This window comes from Coregonus lavaretus, assembly GCF_964263955.1.
Source record: "Coregonus lavaretus genome assembly, chromosome: 28".
Taxonomy (NCBI): domain Eukaryota; kingdom Metazoa; phylum Chordata; class Actinopteri; order Salmoniformes; family Salmonidae; genus Coregonus; species Coregonus lavaretus.
In genome coordinates, this window is record NC_140015.1 from 19088564 (window position 1) to 19109841 (window position 21278).

General features: G+C 46.2%; 1 pseudogene across 1 annotated transcript in view; it reads left to right on the forward strand.

Annotated features, from left to right (window-relative positions):
- The window catches only part of LOC311103797 (glutamate receptor ionotropic, NMDA 2B-like), an 85487-nt pseudogene that overhangs the window by 29521 nt on the left and 34688 nt on the right, over window positions 1–21278 (forward strand). Inside the window, exon 3 of the transcript in view lies at window positions 21108–21251. The product of the transcript in view is annotated as a glutamate receptor ionotropic, NMDA 2B-like (transcript). The remainder of the gene's footprint in view (window positions 1–21107; window positions 21252–21278) is intronic.

The window sequence follows — 21278 nt, forward strand, 5'->3', positions numbered from 1 at the left end:
GGGCACTATCTATTCATAGGCTGTGGAATGACTCAGTGATTCTGGAGCACACAGAGCCCCAGTGTTATCACTGGCTCGCTGCCCTTGCCATGAGGGGATCAGGACCATGTTGCTCCATGTCCACCCTCTGACCAGCCCTGGTCATCCTTTGCTCTCCTCTCTCCTCTGAGTGTTCTCCCTCACTACTCTCTCTTTTCATTCCCTCTCTCCTCTGAGTGTTCTCCCTCACTACTCTCTCTTTTCATTCCCTCTCTCCTCTGAGTGTTCTCCCTCACTACTCTCTCTTTTCATTCCCTCTCTCCTCTGAGTGTTCTCCCTCACTACTCTCTGTGTTCATTCCCTCTCTCCGTACTATCAACACGTTATCCACCCATTCAGTTTCTCGGGGTGTTCATTTTTATCCCTCCTTGTTTGCTTCCATACCCTCTCTCTTTCTCACTTGCCTTGCACTTCTCTTTCCTGTTTTCCCTCCCTCCTTTTGCTCCTTTTCTCACCTCCTCTCCTCGCTCCGTCCTGCCTCCCCCTTCGGCCTCCTGCGTCCAACAAAGATCACAGGCTCTCTGTCAATGGAGGAAGACGGAGGAAGGGGTGTGAAAGACAGAAGACATGAGTGAAGACCACAAGATGGGCTCAGTCAATTACCCAGCAGCGCCGTGCCAAGATGGCCCCTGGAAAAGCTTCACACTGCGAGACACACACTAAGAAACAAAAGCACACATACAGTGTAATGCTCTGAAACACCAACCCATATAACACATTTTCCCTCACACTTGACACACACACACACACAAACACACACACATACACACACACACACACACACACACAGACAGACATGTTAGTGACTGAAAAGCAGCCATACACCAGGTGGGACAAAAGCCCTGCCTCTGGCCTACACCCAACTAGACCGACCAAACACAATTAGTTGCCGTAGTTTCGTAATGAGGTTTCTGAAAAACAGTGAAAGCTCACCCATACAGAAAGATCACTCCATTCACTCCCCCCTCTTCTCTCCTGTTCTCTGAGTTGAGACAAAGCGAGCTCCTGTGATGAATGTAAATGGTGCCCCTCCCCTGTTCTCCTCAATTAGCGCAAACACTACCTTCCTCACTCACACAGAACCCACAACTGTCTCCATACAGAGCATCCTGCCCTGCCCAGCGCTCACACACATACACACAAACACCAATATACATACAGACAGGTGTATGTACACACAGACTGAATTTCTCAGACATGAGAAGAACAATACGATGCATCTGTTGTGTGTGTGTGTGTGTGTGTGTGTGTGTGTGTGTGTGTGTGTGTGTGTGTGTGTGTGTGTGTGTGTGTGTGTGTGTGTGAATATATCACAAATATATATATATATTTTTTTAAATAAATACTCAACAATAATAACCCTTATAGTCAGGCGTATACATATTGCATATATTCATATTCTGTATATTATGTAGTCCATACACTACACACACATACACACACACAAACACACACACACACACACACACACAAACACACACCACAGATGCATTGTATTGGTCTTCTCATGTTGTCTGAGTTGTTTAAGGGAGAGATGCCTCGTTGCCATGGAGAGATTTGCATTTGCAATTGTAAAGTCAGTCCAACAGGCTTAGTAGACTTTATTGGCATGAGGCGCTAAGGGGTGCTTTTAAACAATACAGAATGTAAATGTACCTCAAGGAACAGAACGCTGTGTACCAAAACAAGAACAAAACGAGAAAGACATGACACAACGTTTTTCTAAATGACAACAGAACAGACCTCCTCCCTCCTCCACGTTTCTCTCTCTCTATTCTCATCCCTCTCTCACTTCTTTCCTTCTAGTTTTTTCCATACCTCCACCTGTGGATGTGATGATGTCCTTTTAGATACCTTGATGACATACTGCAGTGTTAGTTGAGGATCAGTTTGGCTAATTTAGCTTACTGTGGTTGAAGGCAGTCTTTGAACACCTTACTGTCTAACAGTCAAAGATAGTGTAATAAAATCACAGTGGCTGTAGGGCCCTGAGCCATGGTACAGGATCAGAGCATGCTGCTCTGTCTGTGGCACTGAGACTTTTACAGCTCTGAATACAGAGCAAAGGCCATGAACAAAGACAATTTGGATGCTGCCATACAGGTTCAAGACGATCCATTTCCCCCGACTGATCCTGCTCACTGGCTGCAACGAGATGCAGTAGATCTCATAGAAATGAGGATGGCACTGGAATTGACCTCAGGTGTGTGAGATGTGTGTGTGTATGTGGTTTAGACGGTGTGTGTGTGTATGCGTACAAGTGCATCATTGCGACAAGTGGATTTTTTTGTTCGCACTAATGGCATCTTTAGCGAGACTGTTACGATGGAAACCACGTTACCATGGAAACGCAGCCTGTCTCTATGAATTGGAAGTATATCTCTCCCTCTCTCAGCCTCTCTCTCTCTTTTCCTATCTCTCGCTTTCTCTACCTTTCTCTCCCGACCTGACAGTGCAGCTGATGCGAGTTGAGAGGTGTACAGATCAGAGAGAGCGAGTGAAAGGGAGAGAGAGAGAAAGGGTGAGATTAGAGGTGTGGGTTAGAGGTGAGGAGTGGGAGCAGAGGAGGCATTTTGGGGAAATGGAGTCATGAAGCAGAGAGCAGCAGCTGTGAGAACTGTTGCTCTGAAAGAGAGAGGAGGATGTGTGTAAATGAATAGACAGAAGGATGGATGGAGAATTAAGTGGGGCAAACATTAAACTGAAAGAGTAAGTAGAGGGTAGTTGGAGAAAGAATTGCTCACACAATTGGGTGGAATGGAGAGATGGAGTGAGAAACGGGTGAAAAAGTATGATATCGAAAGAGTTCAGATTGAGTCAGTAACAACATAGTTGGAGGAGAGAGCGAGGGAGAGTTCTGCTCCAAATGTATTTGGGGAGAATATAAAGGAGGGAGAGAGAGTGAGAGATTGATTATGCTCTTGTAAGTGCTTTTGGCATTATTGGAACAATGCTGTCCTCCCAATCCAGCCAATTTGAATTAACATTGCGGAGAGAGTGATTGAGAGAGAAATGGAGAACCTGGCAAAGAGATAGCAAGAGAAGGGTAACGGCGGATGCTGAACGAAGGGGCGCTTTGGCAGTCAGACAGAGAGGGAGTGAGTGAGGGTCTGGAAGGAGGACAGAGAGATGGATAAAAAAAGAGGGGTTTTAAGTAGGACGGAGATACAGTGAGCTCCAAAAGTATTGGGACAGTGACACATTTGTTGTTGTTTTGGCTCTATACTCCAGAACAAATGTCATATCCCCAAGACATGCTAACCTCTCACCTTTAAAATAACTGGGGAGGTTAGCATTTTTGGGGGGGTATGATATTTATGCCTCTGTAACTTTCTCACTTATCATTATTAACAATTCATTCAGGATTATCCTTAATCATGGTAGCATCCACATTAATGTAGATGTGTTTAGAAACATATTCTATTCTTATTTATAATAAAAGTGACTCCAAAATTACACAATACATTATTTACCATTAATTTCTATTGGGCACAAAATAATCTGAAACACAACCAAAACAAACAGCAAATGCATCCAACAAATGTGTAGAGTCATAAGCTTGATGTAGAATATGGGACCAACTACTAAACTTTTGACTACTTAAATACACATTTAAGTGAATTTGTCCCAATACTTTTGGTCCCCTAAAATGTGGGGACTATGTACAGAAAGTGCTGTAATTTCACAACGGTTCACCTGATATGGATGTAAATACCCTCAAATTAAACCTGACAGTCTGCACTTTAACCTCATAGTCATTGTATCATTTCAAATCTAAAGTGCTGGTGTACAAAGCCAAAACAATACAAAAATGTCACTGCCCCAGTACTTTTGTAGCTCACTGTAGATGGTTAGAGACAAAGAGAACAAGATAATGGTAGGGTGTGGAAGAAGTTCCCAAGAGATGGAGAGACACAGAGAGAACGTGAGGATTTGAAACAAGGATGGGTAGATGGTAATGGAAGAAATTGTAGAAAAAAGGTGTGAGGGTCTGGTGGAGGAACCAGAAGAAGAGAGTGAGGGATGGATGGAGACAGAGAGAGAGAGCGAGAGAGCGAGAGAGAGGGAGAGAGGTTGGTGAGAGTGTGAGGAGCTGGAAGAGGAGCAGATGGGAGGTAGAGAGATTGGAGACGGAGAAGAGAGAGAGAGAGGTTGGTGAGAGTGTGAGGAGCTGGAAGAGGAGCAGATGGGAGGTAGAGAGATTGGAGACGGAGAAGAGAGAGAGATGGATCTAAAGGGACAGAGAGCAAGATGGGCGGAGAGATAGATGGAGGACAAATGTACTGTACACTCACAAGGTTATGAGCATTTGTCTAATTTGATTCCTATCGCAAACTCACCTCCCTCCCTCGCTTCTCTCCCTCCCTTCTCTCCCTCTCTCCCTCCCTCTCCCTGACTGCTGGCTGATTGAGGAGGAGTGACCCTGGACATATTGACTGAATCAGCCAGACAAATAAAACAAACATTAAGTGGTTTTTTAATACTGTATGGGAATATATTACTCACAGGATAATACGCTGAACTAATTTAAGTGAAAAGCCATAGATGGACGGCTGGCCTTTTTTGCTAAATGAGATTTGGTAATTTAATGGGTAATTTAGTATTTGTGTCGTGAATGATTCATTGCTTTGTATTTAACGGAGGGTTAAATGTGTTTGTGTGTGTCTGTGTTAGTAACTGTGTATATTTGAGTTTTGGCTTCACACACGCAAATTAGCAAAGAGTTGATGAGGGAGAGTGGAGAACACACGGGCCTATGAGCATAACACCACTGTAGCGATGATCTCAGTGTGCGTGGAGGCCAGGGGGTGTTGAGTCAGACGGCTAGTAGCTAGCTAGTAGAATAATGAGGGATAAGAGGTGCCTCCGTACCTTAAAGGGCTTTGGCCCCATCTGATGACCCACCGCCCAACTAATATCACTCCATTTGATATCTCACTGTGTAAATGGCCAGTGGCATGGTTCAGTAGGAGTGCTCTGTGAGCAGCAGCAGCAGTGGAGCGCAGGTTGGTGGGAGTCAGTGTTGTCTTGTGGATACGCTGAGATTAGTATGTATAAAGTAGAGCTACTGGCAGTATCTGACTCAGGCACAGCTATTTATTGGGGGTTTGTGGCTTCCATGCATCTTTGCTGGCAAGAGTGTCTGTATTTCAATTACAGATGGTGTCTGGATAGTTTCTCACAATATGAGAACAACAAGCTGAGATTCCTCTCCAGTGTTTTATATCAATGTATTATTCAGGTCTAGTGCGGTATCCATGAAGGCCATTTCTTTCAAGTAGTACATCAAGATCCTGAGCGTGAAATGGATAGCGTAACCATAGGGTGGCGTGTCTGTGCGTGTCTGTAGGGTGTGTGTATATTTGCGTGTGTGTGTAGGGTGTGTGTGTATGTGTGTGTGTGTGTGTGTATGTGTGTGTATGTAGGGTGTGTGTGTGTGTGTAGGGTGTGTGTGTGTAGGGTGTGTGTGTGTGTGTGTGTGTGTATGGTGTGTGTGTTTGTAGGGTGTGTGTGTGTGTAGGATGTGTGTGTGTGTAGGGTGTGTGTGTTTGTAGGGTGTGTGTGTGTGTAGGGTGTGTGTGTATGGTGTGTGTGTTTGTAGGGTGTGTGTGTGTGTGTAGGGTGTGTGTGTCTGTAGTGTGTGTGTGTGTGTGTGTGTAGGGTGTGTGTGTGTGTATATGGTGTGTGTGTGTGTGTAGGGTGTGTGTGTGTGTATGGTGTGTGTAGGGTGTGTGTGTGTGTATTTGTAGGGTGTGTGTGTGTGTGTGTGTATGGTGTGTGTGTTTGTAGGGTGTGTGTGTAGGGTGTGTGTGTTTGTAGGGTGTGTGTGTGTGTGTGTGTAGGGTGTATGTGTGTGTATGGTGTGTGTGTGTTTGTAGGGTGTGTGTGTGTGTGTGTGTGTGTGTGTGTGTGTGTGTGTGTGTGTGTGTAGGGTGTGTGTGTCTGTAGGGTGTTTGTGTGTGTGTGTAGGGTGTGTGTGTGTGTGTGTGTCGGGTGTGTGTGTGTGTGTAGGGTGTGTGTGTGTGTAGGGTGTGTGTGTGTGTAGGGTGTGTGTGTGTGTAGGGTGTGTGTGTTTGTAGGGTGTGTGTGTGTGTGTGTGTAGGGTGTGTGTGTGTGTGTGTGTATGGTGTGTGTGTTTGTAGGGTGTGTGTGTGTTTGTAGGGTGTGTGTCTGTAGGGTGTGTGTGTCTGTAGGGTGTGTGTCTGTAGGGTGTGTGTCTGTGTAGGGTGTGTGTGTCTGTAGGGTGTGTGTGTGTTTGTAGGGTGTGTGTCTGTAGGGTGTGTGTGTGTTTGTAGGGTGTGTGTGTCTGTAGGGTGTGTGTGTGTGTGTAGGGTGTGTGTCTGTAGGGTGTGTGTGTGTTTGTAGGGTGTGTGTCTGTAGGGTGTGTGTGTATGTAGGGTGTGTGTGTCTGTAGGGTGTGTGTGTGTGTAGGGTGTGTGTCTGTAGGGTGTGTGTGTCTGTAGGGTGTGTGTGTGTCTGTAGGGTGTGTGTGTGTGTAGGGTGTGTGTCTGTAGGGTGTGTGTGTGTTTGTAGGGTGTGTGTCTGTAGGGTGTGTGTGTGTGTAGGGTGTGTGTGTCTGTAGGGTGTGGGTGTGTGTGTGTACTGTACTGTATGTGCTCATGATGTCAATTTGTTGCAGATATTTTTTAGAATCTTTGGGAAATTGATGTATTTTATTCAGCTGGGATAGAGAGAGAGAGCATGAAAATGGGAGCAGAGATCAGGCAGAAAAAGAAAGAGCATGGAGTATAGAGGGAGAGGTGGAGAAAAGGATACATGTGGAAAAGTGGAGAAACAAAAGCTTGGCTTGAAATACAGAAGCATTTTTAATTAATTCTCAAAGAGAGACAGATTATCCTATTGTAGATATTCAATTTTCTATAGCTCCTGCATACAAGCATCTTGTGGGAGTTGATAGTGTCAATATGTCAAAGTGGCTGTCATTGTTGAAAAACGACTGTACATTATATTTTGCACTGGCATCCCTAAATTCACTGTCATGTTGACGCAACCCCAGTTTGAATGTGAACTTGTCTTCCTGCTCAATGACAGAGAGAGAGAAAGCGTGTGAGAGAGGTATAGTGGAGGTGGCTGCCAGAGGCTTGTCTGTACTGTGCCACAGCTGGTGAGACAGTGTGCAGTCACAGTGTGGGAGAGGAAGTGCAGCCTCACTCCAGCGTCTGTGCTGCTCTATGCCCGCCTGCCGCTGTTAGGAGGAGTGGGGGAGATGGAGGGATGAGAGCCAGTGGATGGATGCAGGGTGGGTTGTATAGGGTTTGAATAATATCACATTTTGATAATAGTGATGATAGGAATATAGTTGTTTAGCAGATGCATTAATCCAAAGAGAAATTCCATGGTGACGGAATTACGCTGAGACTGGGCCACATACAGCATGCTGAATATGTACTAACTTTAAGTTGCTTTATGAACTGATACGCAAAACGACGCCGGATTCAAAACGTAGAATTTTTCGATTTTTTGCTACAAATAGAATGTTATTTATATGGGGGATACAATCTTCCCAGCTCTACAGATTTTGCTGCGAAGAGAGATTCATTAGATCATTTGTTTTGGTACTGTCCATTTGTAGCTTGTTTTTGGTCGCAGGTCCAGGAATGGCTGTAGGATTGCAATATTTACCTGGAGCTAACCCTGCAGATAACACTACTGGGTGATCTGAAAAGTCATAGTCAATCGATCAATACTTTTAGCAAAAACGTTTATTTTCAATTTACAATCTGTAGAAACAATGAGAATAGAAGGGTTCAGAACTTTTGTGAAACATCACAGAACAGTTGAAAAATATATGGCAAATAGAAATCCAATATGGATAGTTAAGAGATCGATGGGAGGTGTTGAATGGAGCTGAAGGTTGGGACTAATAACAACTAACAACAACTAATAACAACAAGATAACTAATGTAAAGCATACTGTGTCCATAATAAGTATATAGGTTATAGGTTGAGAGCTTTTGTTGAAAGAGCACAGTTTGAAAGATATGGCATATAGAAGCAAACCGGATGGACATCATGAAAATGATCAGAGAGGTTGAGGGTAGAGGAAGTTCAGGAGTAAAAACAAACAAAATATAATTATTGTAAAATTGACTGTGTCCATAAAATGTATATAGTATGTATAAACTGGAAGTAGAGGCCTTAGCGTTGTTGTTCACTAGTTTACTCCAATTAGGGAAGGGGTGGTGGGGTTGGAAAGTAATAAAGGGAAATATATTTTTAAAAAGGATATGTGTATATATATATGTATGTATGTGTATATGTATGTACAGTGGGGGAAAAAAGTATTTAGTCAGCCACCAATTGTGCAAGTTCTCCCACTTAAAAAGATGAGAGAGGCCTGTAATTTTCATCATAGGTACACGTCAACTATGACAGACAAATTGAGAATTTTTTTTCAAGAAAATCACATTGTAGGATTTTTTATGAATTTATTTGCAAATTATGTTGGAAAATAAGTATTTGGTCACCTACAAACAAGCAAGATTTCTGGCTCTCACAGACCTGTAACTTCTTCTTTAAGAGGCTCCTCTGTCCTCCACTCGTTACCTGTATTAATGGCACCTGTTTGAACTTGTTATCAGTATAAAAGACACCTGTCCACAACCTCAAAGTCACACTCCAAACTCCACTATGGCCAAGAACAAAGAGCTGTCAAAGGACACCAGAAACAAAATTGTAGACCTGCACCAGGCTGGGAAGACTGAATCTGCAATAGGTAAGCAGCTTGGTTTGAAGAAATCAACTCTTGGGAGCAATTATTAGGAAATGGAAGACATACAAGATCACTGATAATCTCCCTCGATCTGGGGCTCCACGCAAGATCTCACCCCGTGGGGTCAAAATGATCACAAGAACAGTGAGCAAAAATCCCAGAACCACACGGGGGGACCTAGTGAATGACCTGCAGAGAGCTGGGACCAAAGTAACAAAGCCTACCATCAGTAACACACTACGCCGCCAGGGACTCAAATCCTGCAGTGCAAGACGTGTCCCCCTGCTTAAGCCAGTACATGTCCAGGCCCCGTCTGAAGTTTGCTAGAGTGCATTTGGATGATCCAGAAGAGGATTGGGAGAATGTCATATGGTCAGATGAAACCAAAAGATAACTTTTTGGTAAAAACTCAACTCGTCGTGTTTGGAGGACAAAGAATGCCGAGTTGCATCCAAAGAACACCATACCTACTGTGAAGCATGGGGGTGGAAACATCATGCTTTGGGGCTGTTTTTCTGCAAAGGGACCAGGACGACTGATCCGTGTAAAGGAAAGAATGAATGGGGCCATGTATCGTGAGATTTTGAGTGAAAACCTCCTTCCATCAGCAAGGGCATTGAAGATGAAACGTGGCTGGGTCTTTCAGCATGACAATGATCCCAAACACACCGCCCGGGCAACGAAGGAGTGGCTTCGTAAGAAGCATTTCAAGGTCCTGGAGTGGCTTAGCCAGTCTCCAGATCTCAATGCCATAGAAAATCTTTGGCGGGAGTTGAAAGTCCGTGTTGCCCAGCGACAGCCCCAAAACATCACTGCTCTAGAGGAGATCTGCATGGAGGAATGGGCCAAAATACCAGCAACAGTGTGTGAAAACCTTGTGAAGACTTACAGAAAACGTTTGACCTGTGTCATTGCCAACAAAGGGTATATAACAAAGTATTGAGAAACTTTTGTTATTGACCAAATACTTATTTTCCACCATAATTTGCAAATAAATTCATAAAAAATCCTACAATGTGAATTTCTGGATTTTTTTTTCTCATTTTGTCTGTCATAGTTGACGTGTACCTATGATGAAAATTACAGGCCTCTCTCATCTTTTTAAGTGGGAGAACTTGCACAATTGGTGGCTGACTAAATACTTTTTTTCCCCACTGTATGTGTATGTATGTATGTATGTATGTATGTATGTATATATATATATATATATATATATATATATATATATATATATATATATAAATATATATAAACTAAGCAAAAAAAGAAACGTCCTCTCACTGTCAACTGTGTTTATTTTCAGCAAACTTAACATGTGTAAATATTTGTATGAACATAACAAGATTCAACAACTGAGACATAAACTGAACAAGTTCCACAGACATGTGACTAACAGAAATTGAATAATATGTCCCTGAACAAAGGGGGGGGGTCAAAATCAAAAGTAACAGTCAGTACCTGGTGTGGCCACCAGCTGCATTAAGTACTGCATTGCATCTCCTCCTCATGGACTGCACCAGATTTGCCAGTTCTTGCAGTGAGATGTTACCCCACTCTTCCACCAAGGCACCTGCAAGTTCCTGACATTTCTGGGGGGAATGGCCCTAACCCTCACCCTCCGATCCAACAGGCCCAGACGTGCTCAATGGGATTGAGGTCCGGGCTCTTCGATGGCCATGGCAGAACACTGACATTCCTGTCTTGCAGGATATCACGCACAGAACGAGCAGTATGGCTGGTGGCATTGTCATGCTGGAGGGTCATGTCAGGATGAACCTGCAGGAAGGGTACCACATGAGGGAGGAGGATGTCTTCCCTGTAATGCACAGCGTTGAGATTGCCTGCAATGACAACAAGCTCAGTCCGATGATGCTGTGACACACCGCCCCAGACCATGACGGACCCTCCACCTCCAAATCGATCCCGCTCCAGTGTACAGGCCTTGGTGTAACGCTCATTCCTTCAATGATAAACGCGAATCCGACCATCACCCCTGGTGAGACCAAACCGCGACTCGTCAGTGAAGAGCACTTTTTGCCAGTCCTGTCTGGTCCAGCGACGATGGATTTGTGCCCATAGGTGACGTTGTTGCCGGTGATGTCTGGTGAGGACCTGCCTTACAACAGGCCTACAAGCCCTCAGTCCAGCCTCTCTCAGCCTATTGCGGACAGTCTGAGCACTGATGGAGGGATTGTGCGTTCCTGGTGTAACTCGGGCAGTTGTTGTTGCCATCCTGTACCTGTCCCGCAGGTGTGATGTTCGGATGTACCGATCCTGTGCAGATGTTTGTTACATGTGGTCTGCCGCTGCGAGGACGATCAGCTGTCCGTCCTGTCTCCCTGTAGCGCTGTCTTAGGCGTCTCACAGTACGGACATTGCAATTTATTGCCCTGGCCACATCTGCAGTCCTCATGCCTCCTTGCAGCATGCCTAAGGCACGTTCACGCAGATGAGCAGGGACCCTGGGCATCTTTCTTTTGGTGTTTTTCAGAGTCAGTAGAAAGGCCTCTTTAGTGTCCTAAGTTTTCATAACTGTGACCTTAATTGCCTACCGTCTGTAAGCTGTTAGTGTCTTAACAACCGTTCCACAGGTGCATGTTCATTAATTGTTTATGGTTCATTGAACAAGCATGGGAAACAGTGTTGAAACCCTTTACAATGAAGATCTGTGAAGTTATTTGGATTTTTACGAATTATCTTTGAAAGACAGGGTCCTGAAAAAGGGACGTTTCTTTTTTTGCTGAGTTTATATATATTTACGAGAAAAAAAACATATGGGTGATTGGAAGTGATGCAGACAATTACATTGATGGAAGTTACAATCTATCTGCAATATTAAAGCTGATCTACCCCCTAAAAAATAAAAATAATACTTATAATACTTTAAGTAGTTTTGGGGCAATTCCATGGTAACCGAATTACGCTGAGACACTTTAAAATGGATATAAAATAAAAACCATTGATTTCAAAGTTTAACAAACCATAGAACTCTATGCACAAGGACTACTTTTAACAATTTCCACTGAAAATGTAACAAAAACACATTTACAGGAATAACTGTGCAAATACAAAGTTTGGTAACAGAATAAAACTGAGGGAGTCTTTACTATAATTCTGTTACCAAACTTTGCACCTGCACAGTTTTCCCAGTAAATGTTTATTTATTTACTGTGTAAATTGTTCAAAGTAGTCATTGTGCATAGCGTTTGTCACGATCGTTTACTGATGAGACGGACCAAGGCGCAGCGTGATAAGCGTACATTTTATTACGTACTTAACACGACACAAAACAACAAACGAACGATACGTGAAGTCCTAGGTTACACAAAACAAACCTTTACGGAACAAGATCCCACCCAGACTGGTGCCAAACGGCTGCCTAAGTATGGTCCCCAATCAGAGACAACGAGCTACAGCTGCCTCTGATTGGGAACCACCCTGGCCAACATAGATCTACACGATCTAGAAAACACAACATAGAAAATATGACATAGAAACTCCAAACCCTGGCTCAACATTTAAGAGTCCCCAGAGCCAGGGCGTGACAGTACCCCCCCCCCCCCCCCCAAAGGTGCGGACTGCGACCGCGCCACACAAACACAACAGGGTAGGGGCCGAGTGGGCATTCCGCCTCGGAGGTGGATCCGGCTCCGGGCGTGACCACCACTTTCTCTCCACCTCCCCGTTGCGCCCCTGGTCTGGTCTGGCACTGCTGACTGGAGCTGGACCCGACGACGGTGGATCGATCTGTACAGGCTCCGGACTGGAGCCGCTGGCCGGAGCTGGACTGGGCACCGGTGGAGAGGATTGCTCTGGCTCCGGAGTGGATCCGCTGACAGGAATTGGACCGGACCCCGGTGGAGCGGATTGCTCTGGCTCCGGAGTGGAGCAGCTGACCGGTGCCGGACCAGGCACCGGTGGAACAGGCACGGGCCGTGCCGGACTGGACACACGCACCACTGGCTTGGTGCGGTAGCAGGAGCGGGCCGGACTGGGCTGACGACGTGCACCACTTGCTTGGTGCGGGGAGCAGGAGCGGGCCGGACCGGGCTGACGACGCGCACCACTGGCTTGGTGCGGGGAGCAGGAACGGGCTGGACCGGGCTGGCGACGCGCACCACTGGCTTGGCGCGAGGGACAGGAACAGGCCGGACCGGGCTGGCAACGCGCACCACTGTCTTGGTGCGAGGGACAGGAACAGGCCGGGCTGGACTGGGAACACGCACCACTGGCTTGGTGCGGGGAGCAGGAACAGGCCGGACCGGGCTGGCGACGCGCACCACTGGCTTGGTGCGAGGGGCAGGAACAGGCCGGACCGGGCTGGCGACGCGCACCACTGGCTTGGTGTGAGGGGCAGGAACAGGCCGGACCGGGCTGGCGACGCGCACCACTGGCTTGGTGCGAGGGACAGGAACAGGCCGGGCTGGACTGGGAACACGCACCACTGGCTTGGTGCGGGGAGCAGGAACAGGCCGGGCTGGACTGGGAACACGCACCACTGGCTTGGTGCGGGGAGCCGGAACGGGCCGGGCCGGACTGTGGAGGCGGACTGGAGGTCTGGAGCGAAGAGCTGACACAACCCGTCCTGGCTGAATGCCTACTTCCACACAATACGTGTGAGGCATCATCACAGGACGTACGGGGCTGTGCACTCGTACTGGCGCTACAGCACGTGGCACTGGCGCAGGATATACGGGACCGAGGAGGCGTACTGGAGACCACGAGCGTTGAGCCGGCACACCCCGTCCTGGCTGAATGCCCATCTTTGCACGACACGTGCGTGGTGCTAGCACAGGACGTACAGGACTGTGCCGGAACACTCGCGGCACAGTACGTGGCTCCGCATAACACGGAGCCTGCCCAGTCACACGCTTCCTAGCCTGAGTACGGGGAGTTGGCTCTGCTCTAACCCTAGGCTCCGCCAACCACCCTTTTAGCCCCCCAAAAAATTTTTATTGGGGCTGTCTCTCGGGCTTCCTCCTCGGCCGGTACCCTCTGCGTTGCCGCTGCTCCTCTCTATAGCGCGCCTCCACAGTCTCCTCCCAAGGACGCCGATCCATTCCGGCCTGAATCTCCTCCCAAGTCCAGGATCCCTTCCCGTCCAGGATCTCCTCCCAGGTCCAGGCTGTCTGTTTCTGGACACGCTGCTTGGTCCTCTTTTGGTGGGATCTTCTGTCACGATCGTTTACTGATGAGACGGACCAAGGCGCAGCGTGATAAGCGTACATTTTATTACGTACTTAACACGACACAAAACAACAAACAAACGATACGTGAAGTCCTAGGTTACACAAAACAAACCTTTACGGAACAAGATCCCACCCAGACTGGTGCCAAACGGCTGCCTAAGTATGGTCCCCAATCAGAGACAACGAGCTACAGCTGCCTCTGATTGGGAACCACCCTGACCAACATAGATCTACACGATCTAGAAAACACAACATAGAAAATATGACATAGAAACTCCACACCCTGGCTCAACATTTAAGAGTCCCCAGAGCCAGGGCGTGACAGCGTTGTATAGTTTGTTAAACTTTGTTTGGCATACATTTGAACAAATCTGAGTCTTAGCGTAATTCTGTTACCATGGAAAGTAACTTGAAGTTAACACATATTCAGTATGCTGTATGTGGCCCATTGCAGTAAATGAACCTACCATTCTGGTGTTGAAAGCACCCTGATATGAAGATAATTTAACAAGTATATCTACTGGGGTCAAGTCCTGGTCACTCTATTTTTTATTATAGCTATAAAGGTTTGGAAGGATCTCTTCAATGTTTTACATCATTTAGTTTTATTCTACACTGTCCCATTTCATTAAAATATAATTTTAGATTTCATCCATGTGTATGTCAGCTATAACAAAGTAACCCTCTTTTTCACTCTCTACCCTTTCTCCTGCTATCTCTTCCTCTCCCCCGCTCCGTCTGTTCTTCTTTTCAAATTCATTTCAAAGGTGAACTTTATTGGCTTATTGGCATGACTGCTGTGTTGCCAAAGCAGATGAACACTGGATCAGCAGCACATCACTGTAGTGCAGTCTCCTTTAATCCCCCCTACACCTCTCTCCCTCTCTCCCTCTCTCTCTCCCTCTCTCTCTTCCTTTCTCTCTCTCTCCCTCTCTCCCTCCCTCTCACATTCAGGTTCAAAATAGTCTTTATTGGCATGACATGGTTATACACGTAGTCGTCCGGTGTTAACACACAGCTAGTGCAATAACGACAACCTCTTTCTCTCTTTCTCTCACTATGTTCTGTCTTTCTCTTTTTCTATGTTCTCTCTTTCTCTCTCTCCAATAATACTTCTCTAATGTATATTGTCTGTGTACTGTGCAGTATGTGTGTGAGACAGTGAGAGAGAGAAAGAGAGAGATATGAGGGAAGAGAGAGAGAGGAGAGATGAAGGGAGAGAGAGAATAGATGGGTGTGAATTAAACATTCCTGATGGTGGAAAGGAGGTTGCTGGGTTTATGGGTTGATGACATTAATGGGCCATTGTTCCATTTACATATTGAGCTAGTATGTGTGTGTGTTGGAATGGGAGACAGAAAAAGGAAAATATGAGAGGTGTCCTGTTGTCCCACTTCACAGACAGAGTCAGACAAAGACAGAGAGTTAACATGGGAGCGATACTCTTAACAATTCATGAGTCCAGTGGCATGTTTGATGCTCTCCCACCAGAACCTAAAAAACCACAGCAGACACATGCCTTGTAGGAGTTTTGTCAGCCAGCCATGGCCCAAGGGCACGTTAATGTGCCAGTGTCACGTCTGGCAGAACGAGGGCACACACACACACAGGACAAGCGACCTGACCATGGCATGGCAAGGGGGCCGTGGTGGTAGCAGTGATTTAAAGAGGAGGAGGAGGGGTCTTGGGTGGCTCTGTGACAAAGCAAAGTGAGAGGCAGCTAGGGAAGGAGGATGGAGTTGGTAGATTGGCTTATTGTCTTACCCTGTCTTGTAACATGTTCTGCTTTGGAAATACTCCTGTCATGCCAATTAATTTTAATCGGGCTAAATGGAGGGAGCACGGGTAAGGAGGAGCTGAGAGGGAGGGAGGAAGACAAGAAAGAGAAAGAGGGTGGTCTTTTCACACTGACGGTGACGGAGAGCGTGCTTACAACATATTGCCTAAAAAATAACACACAGAAAGGCTGCCCATGAGGTGGGGATGTGTTCTGGGTGCAGGGTTAAGGGTGGAGGCTGACCACTGCCCTGCTCTGCCGTGTGTGTCTGTGTGTGTCTGTGTGTCTGTGTGTCTGTGTGTCTGTGTGTGTGTGTGTGTGTGTGTGTGTGTGTGTGTGTGTGTGTGTGTGTGTGTGTGTGTGTGTGTGTGTGTGTGTGTGTGTGTGTGTGTGTGTGTGTGAGAGAGCGAGCGAGCGCATTGAGGCAAACCTCGTGTTACCTCCAGCTCTGTGGGTGCTGGCACGGGGAGTCAGTGTCTGTTAGCGCAGCGACGTCTGAGTGTGAAGTGGTGAGATGCGGCCACAGCATGACCATGGCTCAGGGCCTGGTGTGGTGGAGAAAGAGGACAGGTGACATTTAGGATGAGGGCAGAGAGAGAGGTAGTGAAATAAAGAAAGAAAGAAAGAAAGAAAGAGAGAGAGAGAGAGAGAGAGAGAGAGAGAGGGAGAGAGGGAGAGAGGGAGAGAGAGAGAGAGAGAGAGAGAGAGAGGACGTGCAGCAAGGGAATGACATTGGCCGCCTGTAAAGGACTAACCTGCTGTAAGACCAGGATTTTGAGTGCATGTCATGACCACAGGAGATGTTGTGGGCCGATCAGTGCTTCTGCAGCTTTTTTATTAAGACAGAGCTGGAACGTCAAACTGCTGCAGCCCTCAGTGGGTTGCCGTCTAAACCTAGACAAGAAATGGGCCATAGAGAAACGATCTGTGTGAGTTAAGTGGTTCGGGTTTCAGTCAGCTAACGTCTCATGTCGAGAGGCAAAACAAAGAGCTCTCTGTTTTTTTCTTTGGTCTTCCGTTCGTTCCTCTTCTATTTTCCCTGGAAGGGCTGCTGCGACGGGTGGTTACATTATAATCAGAATCATGTTAGGGGCAAAATTAGTCAAATATTTTAATCAAGACCTGGGATTTTTTAATTAGGGTTCAAAAAGTAGTTAGAATAAGGTCAGCACTAATTAGGTGATGGTCTGACAAATATGAGAACTAATTAAGTCTGCATGTGTTTGATTAAAGATAAGGAGGTTTTTATGATAAGAAATATGAAGCATGAGAGCAGAGAAGAGAGAGGAAGAGAGGCAGGTCTGATTGAGGTAGAGATAATACTGAGTGAGAGAGCTGGAGAGAGACAGAGAGAGAGAGACAGAATGAGACACAAGTGATTTTTTGATTATATATTCTGAGTGCATTATTTGTGTTCATATCAGCATGTTTGATTGGACGATTCTGTTAGCTATAATGTACTTTATGAGTTGTTTTTTGTGTGTGTATCCTGCACTGTAGATTTTAAACAAGCTAGTCTTCTAGCAAGACCTAGCGGGTTCTCTTTCCTCTCCCTCTCTCTGTCTTGCTCTGCTCACTCTCTCTCTCTCTCTCTCTCCCGCTCTCTCTCTCTCTCTCTCTCTCTCTCTCTCTCTCTCTCTCTCTCTCTCTCTCTCTCTCTCTCTCTCTCTCTCTCTCGCTCTCTCTCTCTCTCCATCTTGCTCTCCTGCCTCGCTCTTGCATCTCTACCACATCAGGCAGTGCAGAGCAGCAGTCAATAGCAACCCCCCTCGCTCACTTTATAATATATATAATAATATATAATTGCTCACTATATGTCCGCTGCAGAGAGACAAGAGAGAGAATGAGAAAACGATTTTTGATCAGTCATGGAAATAAATGTGCTGAAAACATATTGGCTCACTATTTAAAAAGAAGATAGAGAACAAGCTGGATGAAAATACAGGAGTTTTGGCGCAGGTACTGCCGACTAGCGCTAGGTAACGCTACCTAGAAAATATGTACAGTGGGGAGAACAAGTATTTGATACACTGCCGATTTTGCAGGTTTTCCTACTTACAAAGCATGTAGAGGTCTGTAATTTTTATCATAGGTACACTTCAACTGTGAGAGATGGAATCTAAAACAAAAATCCAGAAAATCATATTGTATGATTTTTAAGTAATTAATTTGCATTTTATTGCATGACATAAGTATTTGATCACCTACCAACCAGTAAGAATTCCGGCTCTCACAGACCTGTTAGTTTTTCTTTAAGAAGCCCTCCTGTTCTCCACTCATTACCTGTATTAACTGCACCTGTTTGAACTCGTTACCTGTATAAAAGACACCTGTCCACACACTCAATCAAACAGACTCCAACCTCTCCACAATGGCCAAGACCAGAGAGCTGTGTAAGGACATCAGGGATAAAATTCTAGACCTGCACAAGGCTGGGATGGGCTACAGGACAACAGGCAAGCAGCTTGGTGAGAAGGCAACAACTGTTGGCGCAATTATTAGAAAATGGAAGAAGTTCAAGATGACGGTCAATCACCCTCGGTCTGGGGCTCCATGCAAGATCTCACCTCGTGGGGCATCAATGATCATGAGGAAGGTGAGGGATCAGCCCAGAACTACACGGCAGGACCTGGTCAATGACCTGAAGAGAGCTGGGACCACGGTCTCAAAGACAACCATTAGTAACACACTACGCCGTCATGGATTAAAATCCTGCAGCGCACGCAAGGTCCCCCTGCTCAAGCCAGCGCATGTCCAGGCCCGTCTGAAGTTTGCCAATGACCATCTGGATGATCCAGAGGAGGAATGGGAGAAGGTCATGTGGTCTGATGAGACAAAAATAGAGCTTTTTGGTCTAAACTCCACTCGCCGTGTTTGGAGGAAGAAGAAGGATGAGTACAACCCCAAGAACACCATCCCAACCGTGAAGCATGGAGGTGGAAACATCATTCTTTGGGGATGCTTTTCTGCAAAGGGGACAGGACGACTGCACCGTATTGAGGGGAGGATGGATGGGGCCATGTATCGCGAGATCTTGGCCAACAACCTCCTTCCCTCAGTAAGATCATTGAAGATGGGTCGTGGCTGGGTCTTCCAGCATGACAACGACCCGAAACACACAGCCAGGGCAACTAAGGAGTGGCTCCGTAAGAAGCATCTCAAGGTCCTGGAGTGGCCTAGCCAGTCTCCAGACCTGAACCCAATAGAAAATCTTTGGATGGAGCTGAAAGTCCGTATTGCCCAGAGACAGCCCCGAAACCTGAAGGATCTGGAGAAGGTCTGTATGGAGGAGTGGGCCAAAATCCCTGCTGCAGTGTGTGCAAACCTGGTCAAGACCTACAGGAAACGTATGATCTCTGTAATTGCAAACAAAGCTTTCTGTACCAAATATTAAGTTCTGCTTTTCTGATGTATCAAATACTTATGTCATGCAATAAAATGCAAATTAATTACTTAAAAATCATACAATGTGATTTTCTGGATTTTTGTTTTAGATTCCGTCTCTCACAGTTGAAGTGTACCTATGATAAAAATTACAGACCTCTTCATGCTTTGTAAGTAGGAAAACCTGCAAAATCGGCAGTGTATCAAATACTTGTTCTCCCCACTGTATATATTTCTTATTTACTTGGAGTCAAACTATCAATATAATATTGTCCAAAAATAATATTGCGATATGTAACTGTATCGGTTATTCCCCCTCAACACTACTGTCAGGGCTGCTGGCTGCTGCTGCGAGGAGGGCACACATCTGCATCATGTCTGTTCCTGACAGCACCAATCGGCTGTGGGTTAGCAGCTGTGGCTGGCGCTGCCCTGACTCCCTGGCCCGCTGCTGCTCACTCACTCTGCAGTCTGCACCAGGTCACAGCCCACCAGCCCCCCCCTCCATACTCACCTTCTCTCACTATTCTATTGCTCTCTCTGACTCATTTCTCTCCCTCCTTAATTTTCTCTCAATTCCTCTCTCTTTTACCCCCTTCATTCCTCACCCAGCTTACTCTCTCTGTCTCCATCTCTCTCTACCTTTATCTCTCTGTGTTGTTCCCTCTCTCCTCCTATTATTCAGCCTCTGTGTTGTTCCATCTCTCCTCCTGTTGTTCAGCCTCTGTGTTGTTCCCTCTCTCCTCCTGTTATTCAGCCTCTGTGTTGTTCCCTCTCTCCTCCTGTTATTCAGCCTCTGTGTTGCAGTCCAGTACAGTAGACTGCAGTGGCTGCTTGGGACAGACAGAGACACACTCCCTCCTTAGGCATTTTAATGTGTGCTAATCGATACCCCAGCGCTCTGGGAGGTGATCATTCGGACTGACCTTAATTATTGTTGCTGTAAATGAAGTGTAGTCTTTATTTGGCTCTGGGTCCCTTTCTCTCTCCCTTTCTCTCTCCCTTTCTCTCTCCCTTTCTCTCTCTTTCTCTTCTCCTCTTTTTTTTGCTAATGAAAATTCTGCAGACCTCTAGCTCTCTGAATGACTGCACGGGCCAGTACATTAACACTGCTCTTAGAAAGAGAGGAGGGGAGCTGCAGGGGACCGTGTGGAGGAGGGGGGCTGGAAATTCAATTATAACTGTGTCCTGGCAGTAATTTCACTGGAATAAATGGGACAGGGAGTGGGAGAGGAGATAGAGAGAGATCACAGGAGAGAGGGACATGAAAAAGAAAGTGGCAAAAGGGGATGAGATGGGATGAAGGTAGAGGGACAAATGGACGAGGGCTAGGGGTCAATCGTGGCTTAGTGGAGAGGAGGGTACAGTGGAAATGTATTATCCAAAGACTTGCAAAACACTGACTTAGACGTGGAATATACTGTTGTGGAATATACTGTTGTGGAATATACTGTTTATTCACGGTTATTATGTACATGTACTGTATATCATATATAAGTGACAAACACACACAGCATACTTATTCACCCCTTTCCGCTGTGCCATTTCAATGGTATAGTCTGATCTCATTCATGCGGAAACAAGGTAACGGATCAACCCATGTGCGTCCCCTGGGTTGTGGAGGTTAGGCTTTGATGTTGAGTGAAGCACGGATTCCTAAGCCAAAGAGATTTCAATACCCTGCCCGGCTGACAGATACGTCTGATTTTACACTCTGACCCACTCTGACGCACACAGAAAAACACGGCCGCGCACACACACACACACACACACACACACACACACACACACACACACACACACACACACACACACACACACACACACACACACACACACACACACACACACACACATACAGTATTGGGGAAAAAACTGCAGAGTGTTGTCTAGACAACTCCTCTCCCTTGATTACAGTCCAGTTCAATATTAAATGTAAATGTGTAGCATAGCATTACTAACCCCCACTCTTCTGTTCCCCCAGGATGACAACTCTATGTTCTTCCAGTTCGGCCCGTCCATCGAGCAGCAGGCCTCGGTCATGCTCAACATCATGGAGGAGTACGACTGGTACATCTTCTCCATCGTCACCACATACTACCCCGGATACCTGGACTTTGTCACCAAGGTAACTCACCAACACAAGCCCTCATGA